Source organism: Rhinoraja longicauda, chromosome 21, assembly GCF_053455715.1.
Source record: "Rhinoraja longicauda isolate Sanriku21f chromosome 21, sRhiLon1.1, whole genome shotgun sequence".
NCBI lineage: Eukaryota > Metazoa > Chordata > Chondrichthyes > Rajiformes > Arhynchobatidae > Rhinoraja > Rhinoraja longicauda.
The window spans coordinates 14790103-14807263 of NC_135973.1; the positions used below are offsets into that span (position 1 = coordinate 14790103).

At 45.0% G+C, this 17161-nt stretch overlaps 1 protein-coding gene across 1 annotated transcript in view; it reads left to right on the forward strand.

Moving 5' to 3' along the window:
* lmf1 (lipase maturation factor 1) overlaps nt 1-17161 on the forward strand; it is a 457201-nt gene that overhangs the window by 418034 nt on the left and 22006 nt on the right. The window lies entirely within an intron of this gene.

Below are 17161 nucleotides of genomic sequence, written 5' to 3' on the forward strand. Positions count from 1 at the left end.
AGTGTTGGGTGACTCTGGCACGCTTCCAGTCGGGTCTCAGAGTGCATTGTCCAAGCTCTCATACACACAAATTGACATGGGGGCGGCGCAGTGGCACAGCGATGGAACTCACGGAGGTAGAGAGAGGATAATGTTCCACCTGGTCAGGGTGATGCCTGTGTGGTAACTACGCTAGGACAGCTTGGCTTGATGTGCAGCGACCCTGACATGCATCTTAATCACTGCATCCAGGGTATTGTCTGGTCTGCTAGGTTTTGCTGTTTCTAGAGCTCAGTTGTTCCTTTGTATCATTTGGACGGAGTATCGGCAGAAGTATGAGCCCTTCACTGGTTGGGAGGTCAGGAAAAAGCCACGATGGCTTCCCCTTTTGGTATTTCTGACTGCAAGCGCTTCACTGTTATCTACAGCACACTCATGCGCGGGCCCCACCATTATTGTGGATAGAGATGCTCTTAGAGGCCTTGGCGAGATCCTCTGCCATTGATGAAAGAATGGTGGAAAATTAAACTACAAAGGACAGAAACATGACACAAAATGCTGTAGTAACTCAGCGGGACAGGCAGCATCTCTGGAGAGAAGGAATGGGTGACGGTTCGGGTCGAGACCCTTCTTTGGACTGCCTGTCCCGCTGAGTTATCCAGCATTTTGTGTCTATCTTCAATTTAAACCATCACCTGCAGTTCTTTCCCACACAAGGACAGAAGCATGTTCTAAGAGGTCGTAGGGTGGTGGAGCCTCTGGAGATGTTAATTGAGGGTCTGGTAGGGATTGAGAAAGAAGTACGTCAGTATGTGGTGTGCTCTGTAATACCAGCAATGCTGACTTTTCCTCAGCATTCCAGAGGCACGCATCTGTCAACTATTACGATCCTAATATAATGTGGTTTCAGAATTTTAGACTTTCAAGGATGAGATGTGGCGAGGAAGCCCTAGTTTGGAATTAAGAACACTTTAGCCTTGCTGGAGTAGATGTGTGAGCACTGATGTGTTAACCCATCAGGGCCGAAAACATTTGCAATCCAAGGCAAATTACTTTTCCTATCAAGCCATTGTGTTAAAATCAACTTTACTTAGACATCAGATAGGCCTTCCTAGCTTCCTCCTTTATTTGAGATCTCTGGCTCCTGCTGTGCTCTGTAGTTTTCACTTCCCACATTGTTTGCCCTCTGTTCTCAATCATCCCCTTTATTTATATCTACGGTACACTTTAGGGCTACAGCGCAGAAACAGGCCCTTCGGCCCACCAAGTCTGCACTGACCAGCTATCACACTGTACACTAACCTACACACACTAGGGAGAATTTTTTTTTTAAACTTACCAAAGCCAATTAACCTACAAACCTGTACATAACTGACTCTTTGTCAGCCATCTGCTTTCTATTGGCCACACCCTCTTCACTCCCACCACCTCTCCTCTAACCCACAACTTAAAACACGCCTGCTCTTCAATGTTTCCAAGTTGTTTAAAAAATCATTGCCCTGAAAGGTTATCTCTGTTTCTCTCCCCAGAGATGCTTTCTGAGCTGTTGGAGCTATCCAGCAGTTTTTGTCTTTTCTTCAGTTTTTCCATATATGGAGCAGGATGCTTGCTTGTTAAACCATTTTTATTTCTTTTAGATCTAACTTTCTTTAACAGATTTCAGCCAGAAGTGCTTTGCGCCAAGCTTGCATGGAATGTGCAGGAGAGTGGTTACATTTCTTATTCTCTGCTTGGTGAATATTTCCTGTCAGACTTGACTCTCCCCTACCCATGATTTCTGGGTTAATTCCCCATCGCACTGTACACCAAGCTCTTCCGTCACCGCCCCCATCCCCCCCCCCCCCCCCCCCCTCAGTGCATTGGCACTTTGACCTCTGCCTCACAATTGCACTCCAGTGACTTAAAGACTTAGTCCTGCCAGATCCTAAGGGAGTGGCTGAAATAATAAACCAAGGGCTATTCTGCCCCGGAGGTGACCGTGAATGATCCTATAACACCTTGTGAAGAAAAACAGCAGGAGTCTTCCTCCTGCCTTGTCCAGTTTTTATCCCTCTTACAAGACCAGCAAACTCAGAAAACTGAGTGATTCCCTTGTTCTTGTTTCTGGTATCTTATCCTCACAAGTTGGCTGCTGTGCTTCCCACACTATAAAGGTTACAGCACTTGAAAGTACTTAATTGACTATAAAGCAGTCTCGGACAGCAAGAGGCCACAAAGTGCAGATGCCAGGACCTCACTGGAGATGATGTCTTTCTCTATAGTTCATCGTATCTGTGCTTGGATCATTTATTTGGGTTGAATTACGCAAGTTGCAAAGTTCCAGCCGGTTTTGGGAGGCAGTCAAGAAGCTGAAAATGACTCAGACTACACCGGCCACTTTACCCATCGTAAACCCACCCAGTAGTTGGCAATATTCTGGAGATATGCCAGTAGTATTCTGATGACATATTGATAGTGGCAGTAGTATTCACAAGGATAAAGCAGGGAGGAACAGCCTCATATTTCGCAAGGGCAGCTTACAACCCAGTGGTATGACTATTGATTTCTCTAACTTCAAATAACCCCTGCATTCCCTCTCTCTCCATCCCTACCCCCCCCCCCCCAAGTCACTTCTCGTTCTCACCTAGCAAACAGTTAACAATGGCCTGTTTCCTTTATCACCGTTACTTTATTGCATATCTTTCATTCATTTGTCCTTATATCTCTCAACAACACCGTCTATACCTCTCGTTTCACTTTCCCCTGACTAGTATGAAGAAGGGATTTATTCACAAAATGCTGGAGTAACTCAGAAGGTCAGGCAGCATCTCGGGAGAGAAGGAATGGGAATGGAAGTATGAAGAAGGGTCTTGACTCGAAACGTCACCCATTCCTTCCCTCCAGAGATGCTCCCTGTCCCGCTGAGTTCCTGCAGCATTTTGTGTCTATCCACAAGTGATAACATTGGAGGCAGTGAAAAATATTTTTAATGGGATGAGAGAAATGCAAAGTAATTGAAAGTGAAGATCAATTGCGACAGGGAAAGTAATCTACAGATGTTTGCAGATTTTTAAGATGAAATTCGTCCAGAATACTGGCACTTTTAAGATGTTGGACAGTCAGTAAAACAAAGAGATATTCAGAACATTCATAAATCTTTTGCAGCACATTTGAAACTTCTCTTAAAGGCGTTGGTGAGCTCAATTGGTTTATATGGAGTGCAGCAAGCAAATTCATGAAATATTTAGGAACAGCTAAGTATAAAGAACTGACGTTTAATTTGGGGGTTGACAATTTGAACTGTATAATATTTTAAAAGATGTGCTTTGTGGCATCGATGGCTACTAGCCATGACTTGTTCAAAGGCATTCCACTGTATGTGGTGCAAGTAAATGCTCGTGGGTGCTGGAAAAATGCTAAGAAGAGGTTTTTAAATACAGTTTGGCTTTTTGCACAGAATAATAACCACTTTCTTGAATCATTAGGAAGTTTCCGTTTTCGTAATTTATAGTTCTCCTTGACAAATTCTTCATCAGATATTACTTTGGTGTTTTTAACTTCTCACTGTACTTTGGTACATGTGACAATAATAAACCTGAACCGAATCCTGTTTTTACTTTTCGTTTCCTCATCTCTCCAATCTAATTCCTTCCAGTAGTGCATGGCTCCCTCAAATGATTAAGCATTGCTACTACAGAAAGAGTTGCATTTTAAAAGCACGGGAATCTGGCTCTGCAGAAATGGATTCATTAATGTAGCATAATGTTTGCACAACAACGAACGCCTCGAAATGTAGAATTCCATCAGTCGTTCATCTGCAGTATGCCTTTCCTCCCTAGACTGGGCATCTTGGTAAAACCAACCTGATGGGTTAGTGGAAACAGGTCCCCATTGTCCTGCATTTTCCCACTCTGTCCACTGTCCTTCCCCGTCCCTCTGTCCCTTTATCCCTCTCAGTCCTTTTGACCCGCTGGCCTTCCAGAAACATAGAAAGTAGGTGTAGGAGTAGGCCATTCGACCCTTAGAGCCAGCATTCATATCATATCATATCATATATATACAGCCGGAAACAGGCCTTTTCGGCCCTCCAAGTCCGTGCCGCCCAGCGATCCCCGTACATTAACACTATCCTATACCCACTAGGGACAATTTTTACATATACATATACATATACATATACATATATATATACATATACCCAGTCAATTAACCTACATTCAACATGGTCACGGCTGATCATCCAAAATCAATACCCCGTTCCTGCTTTCTCCCCTTATCCCTTGATTCCGTTAACCCTAAGAGCTATATCTGACTCTCTCTTGAATACATACTTCTCTTCTGTTCTGTCGCACTGTCCCATCCTGTCCCACTTTGCAGCTCTGTCCCACTGTTCGCTCTGTCCTGGGCTGTCAGACTATATCCTGCTTTGTTCCATAGTCCTACCGTCTACTCTGTATTACCCTCTCCAACTTTCCTGCCCTGCCCACGTTTTCCCACTGCCTGCTCTGTATTTCTGCCCACCGTTCCCTGCTCTCCTCTTTTCTCCAGAGCCCTGCAATTATTTTACCTACTTTTCCAGTAGTTATCCGATTCTCTTTTGATCTAAGCAATTTTCTTCAGTGCATTGCAAAAAAAGGAGTGTTTCCCCTCTCCCCTCTGGCTCTTTGCCAATTACTTTTAATCTTGCTCGTCTGTCAGTGACAGAATGTTCCTGCCTGGTCACAAGAGACACTTGTAATTTTGAGGGACATCTTCTCCAGAAGAAAAGCATAATCAAATCTATCATATCATGGGGTGATTTTGCCAAAGATAAATTGTGTAAAAAGTATGAAACCAGAGTATGTTTTAGCAAAATGGTTCCTCATGTTCCCACATAATGCAAAACAATCTGTCTCTTCTTGGACCTCAGAAAACAGAACAAGTTCTTAAAGAAGGAAATGCTTCATATTACCCTCAGTGTGAATCCTGCGCCCTGGTCATTTTTCTCAGTGAATGATGCTCTTTGTGCTGAGAACTGCAGGAAATGTTTATTTAATGCGAGGTGTGAACATAAACAAGACAGAATACATAGTCCATCAAACTACCCTCCAGCAAAATTGCTTCCATAAATATGTTCCCATCAGTTCACTCACAATCATTCTTATGACAATGCTATGATAACGTCCTTTGTCAAATGCTTCATAATATCGAGATTTATTGGGTGGATCTATATGAGTTCATTTATTACATCAGTAGTTTCAGCATGAAAACTCAGCCCACCATTATTCAATTTAATACATCCTCTTCGAGCCTTCTGCCAAAGTACACTTGAAGCCTTTGTTCTCGATAGGGACGTCGCTGGCAACTGAGCTAATGCACATGATCTGAATCAGCATATCATGTGGTGTGGTGTCACCATTCCACCCGGTGCCAACGTCTGAGATGCGTGGAGCCAGGCTGGCAGAGTAGCTTTGAGGGGGAGCAAGACTGTTTGGGAATGGAAGGTGATTTGGAAGTGGAATGTGAGTAAACAGCCATCGTGGTGCCACTAGAAGCCTGGTTAGACCAAGGAACACAGCAGCGTCCATGCCAACGATTGCATTTCACAAACAATCCTTTCATTCTAATCCACTGCGTGGCACATGGCATGGCAGTTAAAAAAAAAATCTTGTTTACGTGCTGGAGTTGCTGAACGCTGCCGAATTTGCCTATGCAGCAACGATCACTGCACTGCAAAAGTACTTTGAGCGAGTTGGACTTGTGAACTGTTATGCAAATTGAAGCACGATACTTTCCATTATGTCGATGGAGGGGGAGTTCGAGCTGGATTAGCTCGGCTGAAGTGAGACAATCTTCTGGAACAACCTTGCATGCATGGCTACATCATTATGGCAATGAACTCAGTTACCTCACCCCACAGGAATCCCTCTGACAATTTCCTATATTATGTAATCAGCACATCACTAATAACTTTTCTTTCAGAACATTTTATTTTTACCTGCATTAGGGATGTGTGTGCGCACAACTCTCACATTCATGGTGAGCTTTTGAATGTTAAGAATCCCGAGATGGAACTATCTTTGAGTAAGGCTTTTGTAAAACAAAGGGATTGTAGTGCAGTGGCACGTTGAACAGTTAATTGATGGTGAAGCAATTTGCCAGAACTTAAGGCCGGGCTGGGTGTCATATCTCACTTCCAGCGCAAGCCCTTCTCCATTGCTTCATCGTTTACCTGGCAGTCCACTGCTTTCTGCCCATAAATCCTACGGGGTGCACAGATGTGGTGTGTTACAGGTCAGCCCATGGGATTACACACAAAGACTTCGAAAGTTAAAAGTGAAATAATAGTAGCTGTTAGAAAAATATTGCCTTACTGTAATAAGAGCAATAAAAATCCTTTACAGTCTGTTGTGTAGTTAAGGTGAACCAATGTACTCTGTGCTACCAAGTAGGGGAATCGAGAACCAGAGGACAAAGGTTTAAGGTGAGGAGGGAAAGATTTAATAGGAAGGTGAGAGGTCATTTTTTTACCCAAAGGGGGGTGTATATGGAACGAGCTGTCGGAGTAGGTAGTTGAGACAGGTACTATTGCAACGTTTAAGAAGCATTTAGGTGGATAAGATAGGTTTAGAGGGAAATAGGCCAAACGCAGGCAAATGGGACTAGTGTAGATGGGGCGTGTTGGTTGGCGTTGGACTGAAGGGCCTATTTCCGCGCTGTGACTCTATGACTCAATGGCTCATTAGCTGTCTGATTTCATTGTCAGCTTTTAGTCTATTGTTATAACAACAGAAATGTCCATTTTTAATAGTCTCTCTAGTAGAGCAAGCACTACCAAGGCCAACTAACCTACAAACCTGCACATCTTTGGGATGTCGGAGGGGGGGGGGGGGGGGGGGGGGGGGGGGAACCGGAACGCCCGGAGGAATTCCACTCAGTTGCAGGGAAAACATACAAATTCCAAACTTTGTAAAACTCCATGCAGTGAAAAATGTCAGCACTGACCTCACATTGAGTTTGCTCCTGGGCAATGTGCATTGAGAAGGATATATTGTCTTTGGAGAGGGTGCAGACCAGGGTTACCAGTTTTAACTGGGATTAAAAGCATTATAAAAGGGGCATAGTTTCATAGTTTATACATTTAAGATGCAATCTAATTATTTTTTTCAAGGTGATTTTTGATTTTGATTGGTTAGATAGAGAAAAATGATCTTCCTTGGTAGAGTGTCCATTCTGGATTATAGGATGGTTACAACACGGAAGAAGCCATTCAGTCTGTTTAGTCCATATTAGCACCATGTACAAACAATCCAACCAGTCCGACCAACTTCTCCACAAAAGCCCTGAAATATCTTTCCATTCAGAATTTAAACCAGCTGCATTTTCTGTCCCCTAATTCTTGACCCCTTCACCAACAGGAACGGTTTCATTTTGCCTGTACCCTTAAGTATCTCAAACAAACCCTCTCGCACATTCCTCAGATCCCAGGAGCGCAATTACAGCATCTGTAGTCTATCCACATCTAAAGTTCCTTATCTCCGGATTGATTATGGTAACTTTCCTCTGCATTTTAACTAAAGCCTTTACCCCTTTCCTAAAGTGTGGCACCCAGATCTGGAAACAATGTACCAGTTGTGGGTGAGAGCCGTCCTTTGATGGAGAGAATATGTTGGAATGAGTTGTCAGAAATGTTTTCTGATGGTCAACCACATGATATTGCATTTATGATCCATGCAGATCTCTGGATTCTGAAGAGGAGCCTGAAAGGCCTGGATAGATTGAATGTGAGGAGGGTGTTTCCATTGGTGAGAGAGTCTAGGACCAGGGGCCATCGTCTCAGAATAAAGGGACCTGGCTTTAAGAAGATGAGTAAGATTTCAGAGGATAGTATATCTGTGGAATTCATTGCCACAGTAGGCTGTGGAGGCCATGTCATTGGATATTTTTAAGGCAGTGATTGGTAGATTCTTGATTACCATGGGTGTCAAGGAGAATGATTGAATAGCGGAGTAAACTTGATGGGCTGAATGGCCTTATTCTGCTCTTATCACTTATGATCTTATGAACCATTGCATGGGTGCAGTCTATCTCTTGGAAGCCTCGGAAATTCGGATCTGCTTACCCAGTCAGCCTCTGCCCAAGGAACATGGACAAAGTATCAGTTCTGCTGGAGCGCAGAGCAAACTGGGAGATAAGGCTGACATTTGCCATGACTGTCTGTCACAGTCCAGAGGTCATGAAGTTTTAGTGACATGGCCTCCACCCACAAAGTTTCTGGTATGTCTGTGTGACTGTAGCTCTGCCCACAGCTAGTCGTGGATCCCAGACACGACTTGGAAAACATAATCTCCTGAGGTACATGGCTGATTCGAAATAAGAGATGGACTTCCCAGAGATGCTGTGCGGATGGAGCCTGTGGGCCTAGGTTAGTCTTCCCCCTCCTCCCACTGGATCCCAGGCATACCAGCCAGCTTCCAGTGCCTGCGCTACAGCTCCCCCTAGCGTTGCACCTACAGGGATTCCAAGCAGAATCACCGCGGTGACGAGGTGACGTGCAGTAATGCAGTGTACCCCCCCCCCCCCCAGAGTTACTGCGATAAATAGCATTTACCCATTCAAACTCCCATATGTTCTTCAGCAGATTGCAGAAGTGAATGCCAATTGTGTAAACGGTCCTTTAAATTGTGTACCGACTACGAATGGAGCCTGGCAAAAGCATGCGTCTGTACTAATGTATTACTTGAAATGGAAATAGGTAGGCTAGCTTCAATGGGTAACTGCTAACACTAACACTAACTCCAACCCTAATGATATCACTCCATTTGTGTTCCATGCATCAAATAGTCAGAGTCATACAGCGTGGAATAAGGCCCTTCGGCCCAATTTGCCCACACCGGCCAACATGTCCCATCTACACTGGTCCCACCAGCCTGCATTTGACCCATATCCCTCTAAACCTGTCCTATCCATGTACCTGTCTAAATGTTTCTTAAAAGTTGCAATAGAACCTGCCTCAACTACCTCCTCTGGCTGCTTGTTCCATACACCCGCCGCCCTTTGTGCAAACAAAGTTACTTCTAAATGTTTGAGAAGTACCAGCACACATCGGCATTGGAAGAACCAGGTTGAATTTCCTCAACTCTGTGATATTTGAGGAGAAGTCAGGTTTTCACAATTTCCTATTTGGATTGCCTTCAACCTGTCCCACATTTTGTTATCTCCTGCCAGAGGCACATAAATTTGCATTGTTTCGCTGCCTCAGCAGTTCCACAAGGCAATGCGAGTCTTGAGGGCTGACTGGACACAGGCAGCGGAAACCAAGGCACACCTATGACCCACCTCAATGACCTCTGATAGATTGTGTTCTCAAATGATTTATTACTATTGCTTAACCTCTCTGACTGAGTCGGAGATATAGCACTCAACCAAGCTCTTTGGCCCACGATGTCTTTGCCACCACTCAAGCACCCATTTTTACCCTAACCCATTTTATTCTCCCCAGATTCCCATTAACTGGCCTCTAATTCTACCTCTCACCTACATAGCAAGGGCAGTTTACAGTGGCCAATTAAGCTGCCCCACAGCGTGCCTTTGGGACATGGGAGGAAACTGGAGTACCTGGAGGAAGCCCACGCAGTGTCAGTGAGAATGTGCAAACTCTACTGACGGTCTGAAGAAGGGTCCTGACCTAAGACGTCACCCATCCATGTTCTGCAGGGATGCTGCCTGACTGGCTGAGTTACTCCAGCATTTAGTGTCTTTCCTTGTTTCCACAAGAGATCTGTAGAGACAACTAAATATTGTTCATCTTCCAGTACAAGTTATCCCTAATCAAATGCTGGATAGCATTTTACACATTTCAAATGTTCCAACGTGCAGGAGTATGTGCTGAGGAACATACTGAAGTTTGGCTCATTTGCCACAAATGATCCAAGATGGCGTCAAACCAGGCGACTCTTTGTGTCACAGAAGTAGATCCGGAATCACGCATTACCAATCGCTCCACTCTTTTAAATCTCTACACTGTGGATGGCTTGACTGTAATCATGTCTAGTCTTTCCGCTGACTGGTTAGCACGCAACAAAAGCTTTTCGCTGTAGCTCAGTACACGTGACGATAAACTAAACTAAACTAAACAAGGTGCCAATGGGGAAAAGCCACAGGATGGGGCCCTCGGAGTGCTTTAAGGGATTGGGCCCTCTCTAATAACACCTCAACCATCACTGAGGGAAAGTTTGTGCAAGAAAAATTTAGAGGAGTGACATTAACAGTCTGCAGTTAGGTAGGAAAGGAAATCCATTGTGCTGGCCAAGCAGAGAGTAACTCTGCATGGTTGAATTGCCCTGGGGAAGTCAGATGAGGTCATGGAGTCATACAGTAAGGAAATAGACCCTTCGGCCCAACTTGTCCATGCCGACCAAGATGCTACCTGAGCTAGTCCTATTTGCCTGTGTTTGGCCCGTATCTCTTTATCCATGTACCTATCTAGATGTTTTTGTTACCTACCCCTATAGTTTACTCTGGGAGCTCGTTCCCTATAGCCACCACCTTCTGTGTGAAAAAATTGCCCCCTCAGGCCCCTTTTACATCTTTCCACTTTCACCTTAAACCATTGCCTGTAGTTTTAGCTTTCCCTACCCTGGGAGAAAGACTGTAAACATCCACCTTATCTGCACCCCTCTTGCTGTTATATATCACTATAAAATAAAATATATATAAAATCCTGTGCACTAGGGAAAACGCTCCCAACCTATCCAGCATCTCTTTATAACTCAAGCCTCCAGTCCCGTTAACACCCTCATGAATCATTTTTACACTCTTTCCGGCTTAATGGCATTCTCCCAAGAGCTGGGTGACCAGAACTGCACACAATATTCCAAGTGTGGTTTCTCCAATGACTTGTACAGTTGCTCCTGTCATCAATGCTCCGACTGATGAAGGCAAGCATTCCCCCTTAACCCTTATCTACCAGTGTTACCATTTTCAGGGAACTATGTACTTGTACCACTTGGCCTCTTTGTTCTTCAACACTCTCCAGAGTTCTATCCTGCCATGGTTTAACCATGCAGGTTAGTTTCTACTTTCCAGCTGCGACCTGCCATCACGCAAAAGGAAAAATGACAGCGTTAACAGTAACTAGGCTTCCAACTTATTCCAACAAATCAAACCAGATGTTGCACTTCCCCACCCTCCTCCCTCCCCTAAATTACCCACATGTGTTCCTTGTAAGGAAGTGCTGATTGTTTTATGTGTAAATTGGATTGCTTCTCTCTGTTGAATGTCAGGCTTTTATGCCTGGAGGCGATGAAAACAACTGTGGATAATATTTGTTTGTGACCATTCGTCACAGGATGCCAGTGTACGCTTGGTTTGGTGTGGACACCATTTTGCATGCAGGGCTACCAGTTCTCGGTTTTCCCCCAGAGGCTCAGGTGTAAGATCATAAATCTCTCACTCTGCAGGTTAAGTGGAGATTTAAGAGAGCTGATCAAAATATGAGGCATTTTGACAGAGTGGATTGGGAGAAATTGTTTCCACTGGCAGGACATAGATTTAATGAAATTGCCCGGGAGTTCAGTGGGGGAGCTGAGGAAAATAAATTGCATGGTGATTTATTATCTGGAATGCACTGTCTGAATATGTGGTGATTCATTAGTAACTTCCTAAAAAGTTGGATATTTGAAAAGAAAAAGAAGTGAAAAGTGCAGGCATATGAGACTGAGACTGAGACTGATTAGGAAGAGTTAGACCCAGAAGGGTCTCGACCCGAAACGTCACCCATTCCCTCTCTCCTAGATGCTGCCTGACCTGCTGAGTTACTCCAGCATTTTGTGATACCTTCTGAGTTACCTGCTGAGCTGCTGAGTTACTCCAACATTTTGTGACTGATTAGGAAGCTCTTTCACAGACCAGCACTGGCATGATGGGCTGAATATTTACCAATCAGTACACACTGAACTTTTTCTTTTTGTTTTCTCTCTCGTTTATCATATTGTTTACAGCGTACTATGTTTACATATTCTGTTGTGCTGCAGCAAGTAAGAATTTCATTGCTTTATCTGGGACAGAGACCTTTCTTCAGACTAATCAAGGAAAAGAGAAAGGAGAGATATAGACGATGATGTAGAGAGATATAGAACAAATGAATGAAAGATATGCAAAAAAGTAACGATAATAAAGGAAACAGGCCATTGTTAGCTGTTTGCTAGGTGAGAACGAGAACCTGGTGTGACTTGGGTGGGGGAGGGATGGAGAGAATGGGAATGCAGGGGTTACTTGAAGTTAGGGGAATCAATATTCATACCGTTGGGTTGTAAGCTGCCCAAGTGAAATATGAGATGCTGTTCCTCCAATTTGCAATTAGCCTCACTCTGACAATGGAGGAGACTTAGGCCAGAATGGTCTGTGTGGGAATGGGAAGGGGAATTAAGGTGTTTAGCAAACGGGGGATCAGGTAGGTTTGGGTGGACTGAGCAAAGGTGTTCAGCGAAACGATCACCCAGTCTATGTTTGGTCTCGCCGATGTGTAAGAGTCCTTCGTTCAGTCCGCCTGGACCTACCTGATCTCCCGGTTGCCAAACACTTTAATTCCCCGTCCCATTTCTTTAACCACTGCAGTTCCCCACAGTGAAGGATCTCTCTTGGCGCTGTTGGGAAGGTTGTTTTGCAATGTAGGCCCAGCAATGACAAAGGACAGGTGATATATTTTTGAGTCAGGATCGTGCAAGTGGCGGTGTTCCCATGTCTCTCCTGGTGGTGGAGGTTGTGGGTCTGGATGTTGGTGTAACCTAACTGAGTGCATTCAACGTATGTTGGAGATGGTTTACACTGAAGGCACCGTGCACTGGTGATGAAGGGAATAAACATGTAGGGGCGTGGATGAGTGCCAATTAAGTGGAACGCTTTGTCTAAGTTGGCTTTGAATTTCTTGAGCGTTTTGGAGCTGCAGTCATCCTGGCAAACGAAGAGCGTTCCATCACATTCCTGGCATTATTTGTAGATGACGGAGTGGCTTTTTGGGATAAGGAGGTGAATCACTCACAGTGGCATGCACAGACTGTGGCTGCCTACTAATGTGGCTGGGAAACAAAATACTGCAGATGCCAGAAACTTGAAACCAAATCTGAAAATATAGGAGCAGGCGGTAGTTGTGGAGAGAGAGGTGGTGTTTATGTTTTGGGGATGATGAACCTTCATCAGCACCAGACCACTAGCTTGATTGGAGTGGAGTGAGGATATGGTGGGTCCCGACATTACAGATGTGGTGGTGTGCACCTCTGCGGTCCTGCAAACAGTCAGCAGCACCTCACGGATGCCCAGTTCTGAGTTGCCATTTTTGTTCTTACATGAACAAGCAAACCCTACTCTGTTACTGGAACTTAGCAAACAGAATCTCTGATATTTGAGTCACTTGATGTTGTGGTGAGTCTCCTGAACAGGGTCTAGCAACCTTCTGGCCCAGGTGCAAAGGTGCTGTCCACCGAACCACAGCAGCTGATACCGGTAGCTTACAACCCAGCAGTATGAACGTTGAATTCTCTAATTTCAAGTGATCTCTACTAACACTCCCCCGCACCCTCCCCCCCCCCCCCTTGCCCCCCTTCCTCCACCCTAGTCATTGTACCAGTTCCACAGTTCACCACCAATATGGTGGCGAGGGAAGAGATCACACCTTCCCTAGCCAGCAGTGGGCTTACCATGGCACTTCCCTGCTGTCCCTAGTTGCTCCTGGTCTTTTCTTACCTCCAGCTCTTCACCAACCCTCCCACCCCAGGAAACCTGGAAACCTTTCAGTATGAAGAAGGTTCCCGACCCGAAACGTCGCCTTTCCTTCTTTCCAGACCCGCTGAGTTCCTCCAGCACTCTGCGTCTATCTTGGTTATAAACCAGCATCTGCAGTACTTTGTTTCCACACGATACCTTTATCATTCCTGCTTCTTATGTCTGGCTCCCACACACCCTGGTGTCAGTCGCATTTCATTCCAGGGTCTTCACTAATGTCATAAACACGCACAATCCAAAAACCTTTCCCGTAAACATAAAAGGGAAACGCGTTTACCAATATATCCTATCCCTGATAAGTAATACGCTAATTTCCTGTCTATCGCCTTTGCATTTCCGTTATTCTCCTGCGGTTGTGAAGGTGAAACCAGCTATCCCTCTATCAATTGGGATGTTTTACACCACTTGTATGATACAAGTGCAGGTGGCAGTTATTGGTGGCAGACTGCTGGCCTCTGTAATTTTGCTGCAGAGAGTATGGAGTTAGTATATCCACAGGTATCTTCCAGCAGACATGAGAGTTGAGGAGTAGAAGTCCTAAATGATTTTTCTTACTACGTTCAGCAGCACCGTGTATTTCTCCTTGCTGTACTTTGACTGACACCACCTGTTAATACAGTTCATTAATTGAACCTTGAATCATCCTGACCTGTGTGACAATACCATATTGGAGGATTTAGATTTTTTTTTAGATTTAGAGATACAGCGCGGAAACAGGCCCTTCGGCCCCTCCGAGTCCGTGCCGCCCAGCGATCCCCGCACATTAACACTATCCTACAAACATTAGGGACAATTTTGACATTTACCCAGCCAATTAACCTACATACTTGTACGTCTTTGGAGTGTGGGAGGAAACCGAAGATCTCGGAGAAAACCCACGCAGGTCACGGGGAGAACGTACAAACTCCGTACAGACGGCGCCCGTAGTCAGGATCGAACCTGAGTCTCCGGCGCTGCATTCGCTGTAAGGCAGCAACTCTACCGCTGCGCCACCGCACCATTCGATGTAATTACCTACTTGAGACATAAAATATCTTTTTTTTTTTGCTCACAAACTCATCACGTTCACAACTACACAAGTTATTGGAGTAGAATTAAGCCATTCGACCCATCGAGTCAACTCCGCCATTCGATCATGGCTGATCTCTGCCTCCTAATTCCGTTTTCCTGCTTTCTCCCGATAACCCTTGACACCCGTTCTAATCAAAAAAAAATTCTATCTCTGCCTTAAAAATGTCCACTGACTTGCCTCCACAGCCCTCTGTGGCAATGAGTTCCACAGATTAACTACTCTCTGACTAAAGAAGTTCCACCTCACCTCCTTTCTAAAAGAGCGCCCTTTAATTCTGAGGCTATGACCTCTGGTCCTAAACTCTCTCACCAGTGGAAACATCCTTTCCACATCCACTCTATCTATGCCTTTCATTATTCTGTAATCCTCTTTCCTCTTTCTATCTTTGTCTCTGCCTCTTTCTTCTTTGATTCCCACCTTTCCCTTCCTCTCTCCCCTTTCTCTCTCCCTCGCCCTTCACATTCTCACACACAAACATATATTCCTACATCCCATCTCTCCCTCTTTATTTATTTTCTCTCATTCTCTCTCCTTCCTTCCTTCCCTGTACATGAGCACTATATGTTTTGGTACAAAACTTGCTGTAATTGTAGTATAGAATATCCCACTCAATCCAACTGATCCTAACCATGCAAGTAGAATGGAGGGAGGGTTGTGTACTAATCTCCCTTCACTCTATCTCATCCCATCAACACCGTCCTTTTATTCATGTATTCATCAGCAGTTTCCCCTTCATCTTAACTGTAACAGAGCTTGGTATTGGTTTATTATTGTTATGCGTTCTGAGATGCAGTCAGAAACTATTTTGCATTCATATTGAGCGTGAGTACAACAGTAGTGCAAAACAGAAGATAAAGAGAATGCAGAATAAAGGTTTCAGCTCTAGAGAAAGTGCAGTTAAAAAAAACTGCAAGGGCTGCAAAGAGGCAGATTGGAAAATCAGTAATCCATCCTTAGCATATGAAGTATAAGAAAATAACTGCAGATGCTGGTACAAATCGATTTATTCACAAAATGCTGGAGTAACTCAGCAGGTCAGGCAGCATCTCAGGAGAGAAGGAATGGGTGACGTTTCGGGTCGAGACCCTTCTTCAGACTGAAGGGTCAGTTCAAGAGTCTGATAACCTCAGGGAAAAAGCTGTTCTTGAATCGGGAGGTACATAGTTTCAAGCTTTGTATTTTCTGCCCGATGGAAGAAGGGAGAAGCAAGAATGACTTTGACTTTAGTTCAGCATTCAACACAATAGTCCCCAGCAGACTGGTTGAGAAGCTGCTGGAACTGGGGCTTAGCACCCCTCTGTGTGCCTGGGTCCTGGACTTTCTCACTGCCAGGCCCCAAGTGGTCAGGATGGGGGAACACACATCTAGCTCCCTCATCCTGAACATAGGATCCCCCCAGGGCTGCGTCCTTAGCCCCCTACTGTACTCCCTGTACACACATGACTGTAGGGCCAGGTTCAGCTCAAACTCCATCATCAAGTTTGCTGATGACACTGTGGTGGTGGGCCGGATCTCCAACAACGATGAGAAGGCCTACCGGGAGGAGGTGGCTGATCTGGCACTCTGGTGTCAGGACAATAGCCTCCTCTTGAATGTCACTAAAACAAAGGAGCTGATTGTGGACTTCAGAAGGGCTAAACATCCAAGGACGTACACGCCACTGGAGATAAATGGGTCTATTGTGGATAGGGTGAGCAGTTTCAAATACTTGGGAGTCCGCATCGCAGAGGATCTGACGTGGGCAACGCACATTGCCGCACTGGTGGGTAAGGCTAAGCAGCGCCTTTACCACCTTAGACAACTGAGGAAATTCAGAGTGTCGCTGAGGATCCTTCATTGCTTCTACTCTGGGGCTGTAGAGAGCATCCTGTCCGGCAACATTACAGTCTGGTTTGGGAACAGCTCTGCCCAGGACAGGATGGCCCTGCAGAGAGTAGTGCGTTCGGCAGAACGCACCATGGGAACTACACCTGTCCCCCTGCAGGACCTATACATCAGGAGGTGCAGATCCAGAGCAAGCAAGATCATGAGGGACCCCTGCCACCCCAGTAACGGACTGTTCCAGATGCTACGGTCAGGCAAACGCCTCCGCTGTCACGCTGTGAAAACGGAGAGGATGAGACGGAGCTTCTTCCCACAGGCCATCAGGACTGTCAACTTTGATAACCCCAGAGACTAAATTTTTGTCGACACTTTTTGTGCTATGTTTAGTAACTTATTAACTTTATTTATATGCTGTAACTGTAATTATTTTTGTGCACAACCCGCAGGCATTGCCACTTTCATTTCACTGCACATCGAGTATGTGTATGTGACAAATAAATTTGACTTGACTTGACTTGACTTGACCAAGGTGTGAGTGGTCTTCGA